The sequence below is a fragment of the Seriola lalandi genome, unplaced genomic scaffold (genome assembly GCF_002814215.2).
Source record: "Seriola lalandi dorsalis isolate HSWRI2012SDOR001 ecotype SW California unplaced genomic scaffold, Sedor1 jcf7180002054570, whole genome shotgun sequence".
Lineage (NCBI taxonomy): Eukaryota > Metazoa > Chordata > Actinopteri > Carangiformes > Carangidae > Seriola > Seriola lalandi.
The window spans coordinates 3297329-3311372 of record NW_019525123.1 but is presented as its reverse complement, the minus strand read 5'-3'; the positions used below and the strand labels follow the sequence as shown (position 1 = coordinate 3311372).

At 41.5% G+C, this 14044-nt stretch overlaps 1 protein-coding gene and 1 long non-coding RNA gene across 2 annotated transcripts in view; both read left to right on the top strand.

Moving 5' to 3' along the window:
- cntnap2a (contactin associated protein 2a) overlaps positions 1-14044 on the top strand; it is a 339851-nt gene that overhangs the window by 76842 nt on the left and 248965 nt on the right. The window lies entirely within an intron of this gene.
- Positions 5088-6516, top strand: LOC147818525 (uncharacterized). Its single transcript, XR_015437898.1, has 3 exons — positions 5088-5246; positions 5879-5948; positions 6044-6516. It is a non-coding gene; the product is annotated as an uncharacterized LOC147818525 (long non-coding RNA).

Here is a 14044-nt window from a genome sequence, read left to right as displayed (position 1 = left end):
TGAACATTTCACCTTTGTGGATACAGCATGTAGACTGGAAAGAAACATTTATTAACACTGCAAGGGAAGACAAAGGTGAGATGGTGCAATGAATATCTGGGGAAAAAAATAAAGGAAAAAAAAGAAAAAAAAGTAAAAATGATGCTCTGGACCGCTTGAGAAGTCTTTGTCACAGCTGTGCACACTTAATATTTCAGAGTAAATATAATCATTTGGCTACTCAAGATGGATGCAATATTTTGGAAGTGAATACCTGATATGGACAATGACTGGACTGTGAGGGGCAAAAAAGACAGAATGAGACAGAATGAAAGACACTAACAGTGGCCTCGTGCAGTGCCACGTCATTCTGCTAGTCATTTAACATTTGACTGTGGCAATTTGAGCCTCCATTTGCATTGATTGATTTTCTACACTCAAGTTGGGAGCTGTCATGGGATTAAATTTAGCTACCATTACATGGGGCCCCCAGTGTTATTGCTTTCCCATTATCCCACTGCTTTAGTGCTTGTGTTCATATGTGTGAGCATGTGTGTGTGGGTATGCCCATGAAGCAAATTTATATACAGTACTTTGTACTGGACCAGGCCTCCAGATGATCAAAGTGCCTTTGATCAAATCATGGCCTCAGATCCCCCACTTACACTCTTGACTGAGTGCTGTAGGCCTACATCACACACAAACACACTCACACTGGCACACAAACACACATAGTTGTGAATATAGTTGTGCATGCAATACTGGGATTCCTCTCCATTTAACTATCTCTCTATCAGATATGCACACGCTCTCATTTGCACTCATAGCTATGCCTACGTCCCCAGCTTCAAACACCAGTGATTTGACATTTCCTTCAGAGCTTCACTGTTCGTGACATGGCCTCTTTCCCCATGTGGGCTTTGCAGCCTCAGAAGTGAGAACCAACTTTCCTTGCTTCACACACTCCAAACTTCTGTCCCCCTGCTCCCACTCTCATTATCAGCTCCCCCTGTGGACTGCCTGAGGTCTTTTCCTACTCCATGGCAGTGTGTACTGTACATATGTGAATGCAAAAAGCAGCGTGAGTGTGTGTGAGTGTGTGTGAGTGTGTGCACATACAGGTAGACACTATGTCTATGTGCATGTCAGAGCATTCTTAAGTATGTGTTTTGTGACTGTGTGCAATCATTCTTTCATGCTGGCAGAAGAAAATCTCCCGCGGTGTTTCTTTATGAGGGCAATTGAAGCTTAGCTTTACTAACTTAGTTATTTATGCTGTTGATAATGAAGCTCTTTTACTGTATGAATATCACTGCCTACTCTGTTTGCCCAACTGGATTTGTGTGGATCATGACTGTGCATGGTAATGCTTGTGGGTATGTATGGGTGTGTCTTATCTCTGCTTTGGGTTTTGTGTTTAATCTCATGGATCGTCATCATCATCATCATCATCAGCTTTAAAGATTGACACAAGAGAGTTAAGATGCCACATTGAACAGTAAGAGTTTTGAAGCTTTTGAAGTTTTAGAGCACACCACTGAATCCTTTTATTAACAGAACTCATAAAGTTTTGATATTTCCAAGCCTATAGTCATCTAGAGGGTCTTATTTAAATCTCGACTGAAAAATCTGTTAACATTTTAATCTTCTTTATTTGCTGAAAATTTAGTTTCCAAATCAGTTTTTTTATAATGAATATTAGTCCAATATGTATTAAACAGTACATCTGGGGTTTTGACATGCTGTTTTGGTAGATTCTGACTGCTAGAGGTCAATACAACCTCGCATGTAGTCCAAATAGACTGTAGACTACAGTACAAAAATAAGTAGTCTATGAGCAGCTCGTTGTTCCTTTGGTAAAGATGTCCTTCAAATAGTCCTTCCGGAGGTGTAACAAGTCATGCCAAGTGGGAGGAGACCTCGGGGCAGACTGAGGACTTGCTGGAGGGACTGCATCTCTCAGCATGCCTGAAAGCATCTGGTCATCCTCCAGCATGAGCCAGAGGAGGGATTCACAGCAAGCGATGTATATCTTCTGAGAAAATGTTTCCAGAAAAATCCCCCAAAAAAGTAAAGAATTTCTGTTTTTTTGACTCTATGATGAAAATAAATGTATTCACTTGTCTGCAGTGAATTAGAATCATATGACATGATTTGCCAAGAAAACAATACGTGCTTGTTTTTCATTTTCCAGTGTTTAATCTGAGTCAGATTAAATCAGAACCAAACAAATTGTGTGTAATAGCCAGAGAGTTAAACAAACCTCAAAGAAGCAGTCATCACACACTTGATCTTGTGTTATGAACTGTTGGAGTGTATCATTTAAACCCTACAGGATTAACTTTGTAAGAGGACGAGAGAAGTTCACACAAGTGAACAGAATTAGAGCTGACCTGCCAACACACAGCAACATGTGTGCACATCTGAAGGGTGATACGGTTAATGCTGATGATGAAGAAAGCAAGAACAGATTAGCAAGTCTACCCCCTGATGTGTTAATTGTCCTTTTGAACATTTTATCAAAATGTCAACTTGCCTATGGGGAGGGACGAAACAGAAGCTGACAGAGGCACAAACCCCTCCCTTGACCTTTATAATTCCCATTCTTCTGCTCGAAACCCTTTCCCACCTGTGTCTAATGAACTGCCAGAGGAAGAACACGTGTCCTTTTTGAATAGCAGTGGGAAAGCAGGTACATCAATATGCTGCCCCAACCTTTAAACTGATGTTAGATGATATAAACAGCTACTTAAGTGCTGTTTTTGTGAGTCTTCATTGATCTCCAGATATAGAAATCTATCTTTTTTTCCCCCATGCCACACCTCCGCAGGGAGTCCTGGACAGCTACAGAGCAGCAATCCAATGATGTCAGGCCTTTAGGTTAAACAACAGTGTCCCCTACCCTACTGTCAACATGGTGATCTTTCAGGCATGCGGTAACACTAAGGAGAGGAAATGTCTTTTATGTCAGTGAGTGCTGCTGGTCCTAGTTTGTCTTATTAATGCAGCAGAGGGGTCTCTATTAATACTAAGACTCTATTGATCCTACTACACCCTCTGGCTGGAGATGAATGGCGCTCACATATTATCACAGCTCTGAAATGGGCCCTCACATATCTGTGACATTTCCGACATAGACGGCAGTAATTTCCAGAGCGACACACCCCATCCCTCGCTCTTTTATTTTCGCCCTCTCACACTCTTTTTTTCTCACACACACTCACTCCCCTTCTTTCTCTTCCCACCCTTGCCCTTTTCGAAGATTCTGCTCTCGGCTACTTCATGTTATCAGTCCCTCCTGCCTCTTTCCGTCTTTTCATTTTTCCCCCACCTTTTGCCATTTTGCTCTTTTCATGCAATTCATCACTTTTTTCATTCCATCTTTTCTTACATTTATGTCTCACTTAATAGCTATCTTTCTCTTTCTTGGAGTCTCTCGTCCTGAACTGTCTTTCTGTTTCTGTTTCTGCCCCCTCACACACCACCTCAGCTCATGCTCTCCCAACTACTAAATCTTCCCACCTGTCTTTATCTGTGCTTGCTCTCAGCAATGACCCTTCCTTCTCATTTGGGTCTGTTTTATTTATCTTTTTCAGTTTCTCCATCATCTGTCTTTCTCATGCTCTCTGTCTTTATATTTCCCTCAGTAGCTCTGCTTTGTTTAGCGCCCAGTAGACAAGGCTGCTGACAAAGGTGAATGAGAGCACATTTAAAATGTCACTGGCAAAGTGACAAAAGGTCATATGGTAAGTAAGAGACTCCCAGCACAGTTTGGACTGACTGCTAAACAGGCATACATGGCTGTTTTGTGTGCGTGAGTGTGTGTGTGAGGGTTACAGGCACGTATGCATATGCATGCTCATTTCTGCATGTGCCCAAGGGTGTGTGTAACTGTGTTTCTATATGGGAGAGTTCAAGGAGCTGTGTGTGTGTGTGTGTGTGTGTGTGTGTGTGTGTGTGTGTGTGTGTGTGTGTGTTAGAGTCCACATATATTTGTCCATGTGTAGTCCTTGAACATCTCATGTGTTTTTTTTTTTGTTTGTTTATTTGGGTAACCAGGTGTCAACCTGTTATTAGCGAATCAGTGCCAGTCAGAGATGAGTGTCAACTACCTACCGGATTCTGAGAGGGGGTGGGACTAAAAAGAGACGAGGCTCAGTCGGTGAACGTGAGAGAAACGGAAAAAAATACCAAGACGGCAAGAGCTAGTTGTAAGCCAGTTAAAGTGTTTAAATTTGCTGTTGTTAATGTAACTAAAAACCGGACATTTTATATGTGTGCTAACTGTTATAAAACAGAAGAGTGTGGCGTGTTTAGAGACGTTTCAGCCGGTAATTCAGCCTAAATTTAGGCGACGCAATTGTCTGCTGTGAACTAGTGCTAGTTAGCCTCGCCCTCGCTAGCTGTCAGGAGAAGAAGACTGAGTTTGTGTGGGAGACATTTTGCGCCAAGTTTCTGAGGTGTCTCATGCCTACATGCTGCCTGCCGGCCTGCTGCAACGCATGCTGCTGCTGTAGAGGGTGCTCAGGACTTCAAGCTGCCAAAACACCCGCTGTGTGTGTGCATACGGACCGGGCTCCACGATTGGTTTCTCCATCTCATCTCACGTCTCGTCGCTCGACAGTGGGTTTGAGCGAACTGCTGCTAACAGTTTGAGTTTCCAAGGATCAGTGAGTACAGTGAAAATACTTTTTCTTGAGAATTCAAATGAGCTCCAACATGCGCGCCAACGATATGGTACCATAACTGAGTTTACAAAACCCCGGATATTTTATTTCATATTATTTTAAGAGTCACCAGGACATTTCAAAAGGGTGATTGCCGGTTTATATTTTTGTGTCAATAAAGGCTGCTGCATTGTATGTTGTGGGTTTAAAGAGGACATATTATGCTCCTTTTCAACAAGTTTGAATAAGTCTCAGAGGTCCCCAAAACATGTCTTTGAAGCTTCTTGCTAAAAAATCAACTTCGATCCTATATTTCAGCATGCCTGTAAACCCCTCTTTTTCAGCCCTGTTCAGAACAGGCTGTTTCTGTGTCTTTAGCTTTAAATGCAGATGAGCTGTGCCTGACCACGCCCCTCCTCGGAAGGGGATGCCGTTTGGGCTTCTAGCTCCATGCTCTAATGTTTACGGTGACCGTGACCGGTGACCTGGCGTCGGTAGCGATTTGGTTCAACCACACAACTTTTATCCAGAATCTGACCCAGAGGGAGAGGCTGCTGAAGAAGTTCAAACTCTACAACTGCAGCAGGACGTTTCTGAATGGTTGTTAACCAATTTTGTGTATTTTGACATTACATTTTCAGTTTGTTGATGTGTGCTGGCACACAGTTACTAACATGTAGCTAGGTAGCTAATGCTAACTGTTACTGTCTCGTCATTACTGGGAGCTCTTTTGGTAAATAAGCACTATTGTGCATTGTGTAATGTAGTTATCTGTCATGCCTCCTTAGATATACTTTTACAGTCTATGAAAATGTTTGTTGTATGTGGACTGCTACAGGTGTTCAATGTCAGTACTAGTCAGATATTTTAATAGATGCTGAAGTAAATCATTTTTCTCCATGTTTTGAGCAGAGATGCTCATCATGACATATTCCTTTATGTAGTAAATTTATTTTGTGTATTACAATGAAAGCTGTAAATCAGCATAAACATGCCTGACAGCAACAGTAATCTTTAGTCAAACTAAACTGTGCAGTTTTCTACATTACGCTGTTGTCAAGCTCCACATTATATGCAATAAGTGACATGTTATAAATTACCTATGTTATATGCGGTTGATATGTAGCCAAGCTTACTTCTAACACACCTTAGCTCCACTGTCTGTCAGTGTTTGAATTTCATAAGCTTTATATTTTGGTGAATGTTACCATTTTTCTCTATATTTTGGATAGGTGCTCCTGTGGAAACTGTGCAACCATGCCCACAGAAGCTGAGAATATCTGCTGCTAGGAGATACCACAGGTAGCATTCTCACTGGACAAACTAATTAGTAATTTGTTTTGATTACATAACATTTATAATAAACCATAGCATTTACCATTTGCAATTCACTGTAGGTTACCAGATGGCTATGGGAGATCGAGGAAGATTTACCATGTATGGTAGACCGTCCTGGGTTGGAGCCGCTCTGCCTCAATGTGTACTCCCTCCAGAATGCCTGCAACATGTACCGCACTGACTATGGTCCTTTACTGTTGAGAGGAATACACCAGTATGTTTTGCTTCTTTGTAAAAACATAGTTTCAATCTGAATAAAAGATGTTAGGCAGTCTTGTTTTACTTCAGTGCACATCATTTTACAATGGTAATAACACACCACAAATGGAGTAACACACCCTCAAATAAATTAGTTTAGCTGCTCTTTGATTTGTAAAGTTCATCTATCAGCAGATAGTGTGCATATAATATATGAATTCAGAGGAGTCATTTCTTTAGTAACAATCAAGCATTTATTTACATCAAATGAGGGACGTATAATCAGTGATAATAAAAAAAACTGTAGGATTCACTGGATCCATAAAAAAAAAAAAATTGTGAGACACATCATAGATATATATTTGCAAGACTAAATGCCCTGTCCAGTTGTTTTAGTCGGTGCAGGTATCTAGCCTATAGGAGCTTCGTGGGCTTGTGCTGGGGCTTCCTTGGTCGCAGAATCTGGGTCGTCATTCCAGCCTGCGTGGTCCTACGCATCCATGCCGAGTTTCCTGACGCCACATGCCAGTACGTGGGTTTTAGACTGCCCCATGATAGAACCGGGACACATAGCTGGATATGACCTCTTCCTTCTCCTCTCAGGCCGCTCGAACTGTGCAGTGAGGTCCTCTGGGATGGGGATGGCCAAAGCAGCTTCTGTGTATGGTCCCAGGTCAACAAAGACTTTTTCAAATATGAGGTCCACCATATTCCCAGTAAGATTTTGTTTACATTTTTCACTTTTCTTTGTTATTTTTTTAACAAAACAATGACTGAAAGTCTGTTTCTAACTACCTCCTGACATTTTCTTTACTGCATTTTGTTGTAGATGGAACTGTCATAACATTATACATGCAATACTTAATACAATGTGTACAAAACATTTTTTGGTTGAAAAATAAAATAATATAACACACCTTTGGAAATTGGACCTTGAACAGTGGTTCACCTTCTTTTGTTTGGGCTTGTGGTCGGTCAACATTTTCATTGTAGTACGTGGCAGCCAGGTAGAGTCTGGAGGTACAGTAAAGAGAAAATCAAAGATGTTAGTGTTGACAGAAACCTTAGCCTACACACTCTCACAAGTTCTAAGTAACCACAGCTTCATTTACCTGCACAGCATTCCAAGACTGATAAATGACTGATAGCTTTATCAAAAGTAGATGCACTTCAGATGGCTACAGACCTGTACTTCTGATGTGAGGCTGAAGGGTCTTCAAGGATAACTGTGTGCCTACAGTGGGTCACTCTGGCATGCAACATCCCTTGTTGCAGGAAGCTGTATAGATGCACTTGATGTGCTGGCCTGAACAGAGGAAACAGAGGTTACACCAACCTCTCCTCAAATGTGTAGTTATGGCAACAGCTGCAAGCAGTGCAAAAATGATAACAACAAATGCACTCAATTATGTGTAAATTGGGTTGTCAATAGCTTGTAAATACTGCAAATAGCTCACTATATGTGCAAAATGCAAAAAATGTGTATTATAGACTATCCCCTTGGACATATTCCCTTAACTCTGCGCTTATGTAGATATTCCCTACAGGCACTGTATCTGTAAACATGATGTAAACGTTAAAACGACCATGATAAGGCATGACTCTCAATAATAACTTTCACAGCAACAAGCCCGGACACCTATGCTAATCACTACAGAGCTTATTTTTAGTCCGAATTTTACCGGCTTGACTTTACAGACAGCTAAAACGCCTTTAAAGTATAATACATTTAGCAGGGTGGCTCTAATCAATGTCACACAGCGATACCAAGCAGAAGAATTGCATACAATCTATACCCAGCTATACCCGGCTGCGCGTCGATGACGCTAAACGTTAGCCACATTAGCTGCCATGCTAACAACACACGCAACAGGCTCTCGTGAACATACAGTAAAGCAACATAAAATGGTAAAACTTACAGCTCCCAAGTTCAAAGTTGGGTCACGGACAGTCGGTACTGATCCAAGCTTTATCTTGAGAGCAAATCCTGCATTGTACTGGCCCTAGTTGAGAAAGCAGTCCGAGGTGAAATAGTTAGCACACACGTACTACACTTTCAAGTTGGAGCGGGTACATTTCCATCAAAAATAAAATTAATCCACTGGGTCTTCAGATCCTCGGGCGTAGGGGTTAAAAAAAAGACTTCTGTGTTGGTTTGTGCAGCCAACAACAAAGCAACTACTGTGTTTTGCTCGTACCTTCGGCATTGTTCTACCGAAAGCTAGTGTTTGCGAGGGAAGTAGCGATAGTGTCTGCAAGACGGACTCAGTGGGCGGAACACACATCTAGCTCGGGGAGTGTCACCCACCTGGGGGGAGGTGGCATCTCACTTCTTGACGACATCAAGAGAAAATCTCAAATTCGCCTGTCTTAGCACACATTTCCTGAAAGGTGGAGAAAGCAAAAGACGGAGAGGATGGACATTTCTCATGTTTGGGGGGTTCGTAGACATGCCAGGGACACGTACTACTGATAGAAAACCATGGAAAAGTGCATTTTGCATTATATGTCCCCTTTAATGTTTATTCATGCCTGATAGGTAAGGGCTATGCTGTCTTAAAGGTATGCATGGGAGTTTGTAAGCTCACATAAACAGTATAGCTATAAAATCAAGCTAACCAGGCCTCTCTGCACCCTAGTCAGAGTCATATGTTTTTGTTAAAGTAGACACATCCCAAATTCAATATTCTAGTAGACTCCTACCAATTCACCTCCAATGCTAAAGGGGTTATCAGGTGTAAATAGGTATGCCATGACAATTATTCTGTAACAAATTAGAGTTGAGTAGGAGGGCTACATAGAAATAGTAAACATTTTGACTGTGCAAAGAGCTGAGTCTTTTTTTTTTCTTGTTTTGCTACTAAATTTGTTGGTACAGCTTGTATAAATTGCATTAAAACATTTTGGAAACATTTTTGGATGTTTAAGCCCTGATGTCACCAAAATGATTCATGGACAACATTGAGGTTTATATTTACACAGCTCTCAAACATCAGCTGAAACCTCAAATGTCAAAATGTCTGTGGAACATGACATTTTCTGACATTAAATATTGTGCGGAAGTGATTGATTTCTTTGGAACCTCTCAATGTTTGAAAGGAGTAAATGTATTTTCACTGTGCATGTACTATGTGTGTGAGCAGAAACCTGCACCTTTACACACATTACCCCCTTCCTGCAAGCAATTTCCCACCTCTTATTTTGTTAGTCAACATTGTTATTTTTCTAATGAACTGCATAATTAGTGAGCTTACAGAGCAGTCTTGTTACACTCGTTGAGCTAATTAAAAGCAACACAGATGTAAATGATACAAGAAAGTGCTGAGTGTCGTTGAAGGGTAACCAAACTTGAAAGTCTGTATGTATGATGAGGGTAGATTCAGACAGGTTGAAAAGGAGAGGTCACGTCTGTTCATTTTATTTTGTCCATGACTTGGTAGCTTTTGTATCCAGCTGTGTTAAGTTAGCATATTGGTCTTGGAGTCTGGAGACCTGGGGCTTTATATACAAATGTTGCGTATGCACAAAATATTGCATACGCCAGCTTTCACGCTCACGGTCGGATGTAGTTAAATGTTAGAATTTGTGCTCCTCCACGCCAGCTGGTACACACATTTCTAATGGTTTTAGTCAACTGGGGATGCTTAGAGGTGATGCAGTGAAACTGCTAATATTAGGAATTAGTTTATGAGTCTGTCGGACATGTGAAAACAACTACTCTTTGATATGAGTTACACAGCATAGACACATGGGCCTTATTGGAAAGAAATAACCCATGGACATGTATGCAATTAAACATGTAGACATAAAAGCATGCACTTTTTTTATGCTGCTTTCAGACAGAACACGGCAATGGCACCACTGTGCTCAGAAACCCATTCTTTCAAATGACTTGCGGCGTGCCACGACGGAATGTCGCTGTTGCCAGGCAAAGTACAGACCGGTGCAGACAGCGGTCAAAGTTCAGTCTCAATCTAGTTGAACTTTTGACCTCTGCGCACTGTGATGAACACCCCCACAGCCAATAGAAACAAGGCATCAAGAACTTAAACGGAAAATAGACTTTGCTGTGAAACTGACTTCCACATGCTGCTCTCTGTACCAGTGGGCACCCTCAGCCTCTTCTTTGTTGCTCCCTTTCTTCTCGTTATTAGTGGGGTGAGTGCTAACACTTCTTTCTTAGCAGTGGAAAGATGCATCTTTGTTGCTGGCAGTGATAGACTCTAAACACAGCAGGATCTTCCATGACGTGTCCTGCTAGAAGTTTGGAAAACCCGCCAATGTTTGCCCTGTCCTCCTCTGTCAGCGCAAATTGCCTCCTGTCTGAAAGCCCAATAGAGGACATACTGAATGACTGAATCAGAAGGGCATTTTAGAGACACACTATCACTATCAGAGGGTAAATTTATCTGTTAATAAAGCATTTTCATTCCATCAATGTGCAAATGATATGTGATGCAAAAAAGGTGGCAACTCACTATTCATTTATCCTAACACCAAATTTATAAGTTAAATTAATATAAAGTCAACTCCTTCTGAATCTCAAGGGAGTGCAGATGCACTGTCATTAGTGTCATTAGTCCTTAATGGTTTAAGCTAGAGACATGTTTTTCCTGTTAAATTAGAGAATCAGCGCTTTCTGTCTGTTTATAAATTAATGTGTAAAGTTGGAAAAAATTTAGATAATCTCACCTTTTGCTTGGCGCATTGGTTCATTCCGTCTGTATATACATGTGAAATAAAGCAGAACTGTAAACTATTTGAGTCACTTAAATCAAGAGAAAGTGCATAATGTACAAGAAAAAAACCCATTCTGCTGGAAGGCATGTCAGGACCCCACTGCATTAACAGCCTCCGCCACACTCTCCCACTCCATTTATTAATGGCAGAGAACAGACGGCCAAATAAAATCTTTTTCTGAACTCTGCCTATGATAGCAGCACCTCCACCTCGCTCTCGCTGAAATTTCTCTTTTTGGCTGACTTGCCGCATGCTTTTGCCATTTTTCCTGATTCTGAAGAAAGGTTTAGCCCAAGCCTACTTGTACTCATTAGCATATTAAATTTAGGGCAGCGAGAAGGTGGTGTGGGGTGTTCATTCATTTGTGCTCAATTTCACGTTGACTGGATGTACAATGAAAATTTGCGTGGAATCCTGCGTGCACACGGTGTCATACGTCTTCTTTTGGTTCCTACACAGTTTGTGCGTACGCTACGTTTCAGTATGAATTTTACACAAGGCTTTGTACGTGAGGTTCCTGGAGATTTTTAACACAATTTTGTATAAGACAGAGAGGCTTGTTGACAGACACAGATGAATTACCTCTAGCACAGGCAGGTAAGCAGAACAATGAAGTGCTAAATGAGGAAAGGGCAGGTGGTGGGAAACTAACTAGCACAAAGATGTAGAGAAAAGCAATGAGGCAGATGGGAAGATGAGCAGGCAGACAGATGTTACACATGACAGAGAAAGGCTGCAGAAAGTCAGGTCATATAGTTTCTGCTTAAAGCAGACTGCTGTGTGCTTCTCCCTGCAATTTTTTGCCTTACTTGTTTTACCTTGGAAGCAACTTTAAAGCTCTCTAGCAGAGCAAATGTCTGGAGTGATCATTTCAAAATGCTTTTGTTTTTCCGAGGCACTTCATATAGCACTTAAAGTTGTCATTTGGAGTGTGTTTTCCACTGCACAGCACTTAACATTCTGTATGTGTCTCATTTTGAGTTTTAGGCTCAGATTCTCCTGCTGCATGTATACACAGCCATCTGTCTGCCTGATACTCTGTCTGCCCTCCTGCCTGTCTGCCTGTACCTGCAGGCTTACCCCTCTCTCTGTCTCTTAGAATGAAGTGCTACAATAATCTATCTCTGGGGGAAAGGGACAGATCCATAATGTATGTGTGTGTGTGTAGCATGTGTTTGGTGTGCAGTGAATGTGTGTGGTCTCTGATGCTGAGTGCTTTCCATTGACTCTTATAGCTATGCACTAAATGTCAGTGTCAGCTTGTGAAGATTCACTCCCCTTTCCTCACCCTGCCCTCTTACCTTTTCACTCCTCGTCCATGTTTTTAACATAAATCTCTCTTCTATCTCATGCCTTTTTCTGTCATAACATGCAAGTTTTCATCCTGTCTTTTTCTGTTTCAATATTAGATGCACAGACAAACAGATAGATAGATAGATAGATAGATAGATAGATACATACATACATACATACATACATACATACATAGATACATACATACAAGTATTTACTGAAAGAGGCAGCTAGACAGACAGGTGACATGGATAGATAGCTGGATGGATGGACATAAGGGGATATGGTCAGAGGTAGAAAAGAGAGGGACGTCAGCAGTGTGTCAGCGGTTTTGATGAGTTGATGGCAGAGCTGACACTGCATTGGGAATAAGAGGCCAGCCCTCTGCTTATCCTTCTATCCTTCTCTTTCCCTCTTTCCATCCATCTATCTAGCTATGCTATCCATCTATCCCCTGTCAAAGTCTGTTTCTCATTCCAAGGGCAGAGAGGGAGATATGGCACAGAAAAAGAGAGATGGGGAATTACAGAGTAGTTTTCAAAATCTGTCATCCGTTGAAGACAACGCTCCCACCATAACTTTTGGCCCTAACATGTTTTCCTTCTTTCTGTCTCCTTGCATACACTTTCTCTCTCTTTCTCTCCCATCCTGCGACCATCCAAAGAGCACGAGGGGTCACTGAATGAATTCTATGAAAATGATGTGAATTATATGCCATGGCCTTCACAGTCACCAGATCTCAACCTAGCTGAACATTTATGTGAGATTTTGTGACCGATATATTAGACAGCACTCTCCACCACCACCACCACCATCAAAACACTGAACGAGGGAAAATCTTTTGGAAGAGTGGTGGTGTTCATCCTCCAGTAGGGTTACACAGACTTGTAGAATCAAAGCCAAGGAGCACTGAAGCTGTTGCTGGGGTCACTTCATGTTGGTTTTTCCTTTAATTCGTCACCCATCTGAAGATGCACATATAGATAATTCCCTGCACTTGAAAGAATGTCTGTACTCTGGGGAGTTAACTTACCAAACATAACAGCCTGTGCAATGAATTTGTGGCAGTAATGTGGGATAAGAAGGAAGTAGAGGAAGTGTCTCCTCTAATTTGATTGTTGACCTACTGTTTGTGAGTTCCACAGTCTGCTGGCTGTAATCTTTGCTCTTCTGGTGCAGACTAGACGCAGTCTAAATACTCAGATGCCTGACGGGACAGCTGTTTTGTCCCTTCCTGCTGCATATTGAGATCCTGAGGCATTTTTGTGACCTGGTAGACCAGGTCAGGGAGAAGCTGGTCTCGCTGTCCTTCTTACTCCTAGTCATTTTCCAAGATGACACAATCTTTGTGAGATTCCTCAGAGCCTCGAGGACATACTGTCAGCAGAAATAATAGGACACATCCTGAGAGAAATTACCATCCTCAACCACAGTGGACGAGGCCTGGTTCTCCTTTTAGTGTTTTGCGAAATGTGAAAGTCATATTTTGTGTAAATATATTTAGTCTTATCTCTTTATGGCATTTTAAGTTGTACTGACTGTAGCTGCAAAAGTACTAACCGTCTCCTTCAATAAAACTGTGAGTTCCACCCATAGTTTTTAACCCTACATTTAGCTAGTAACCTTAAAACGAGCACCAAGCAAGAGATTGAAGTCTATTTTAGTGAGAGACAGTCTGATTGTGTGCATGATGCAAGACGAGAATATGTTGTTGAGTTAAAAGTATGTGTTGTTGAAATGGAAAAAAAAAGGGGAAAATATAATGTGTAACTTAAAGATAATGAAAGAGACCGGCTTTGCCTCAGGAAAGAATTCAATGTAGTCAGGTT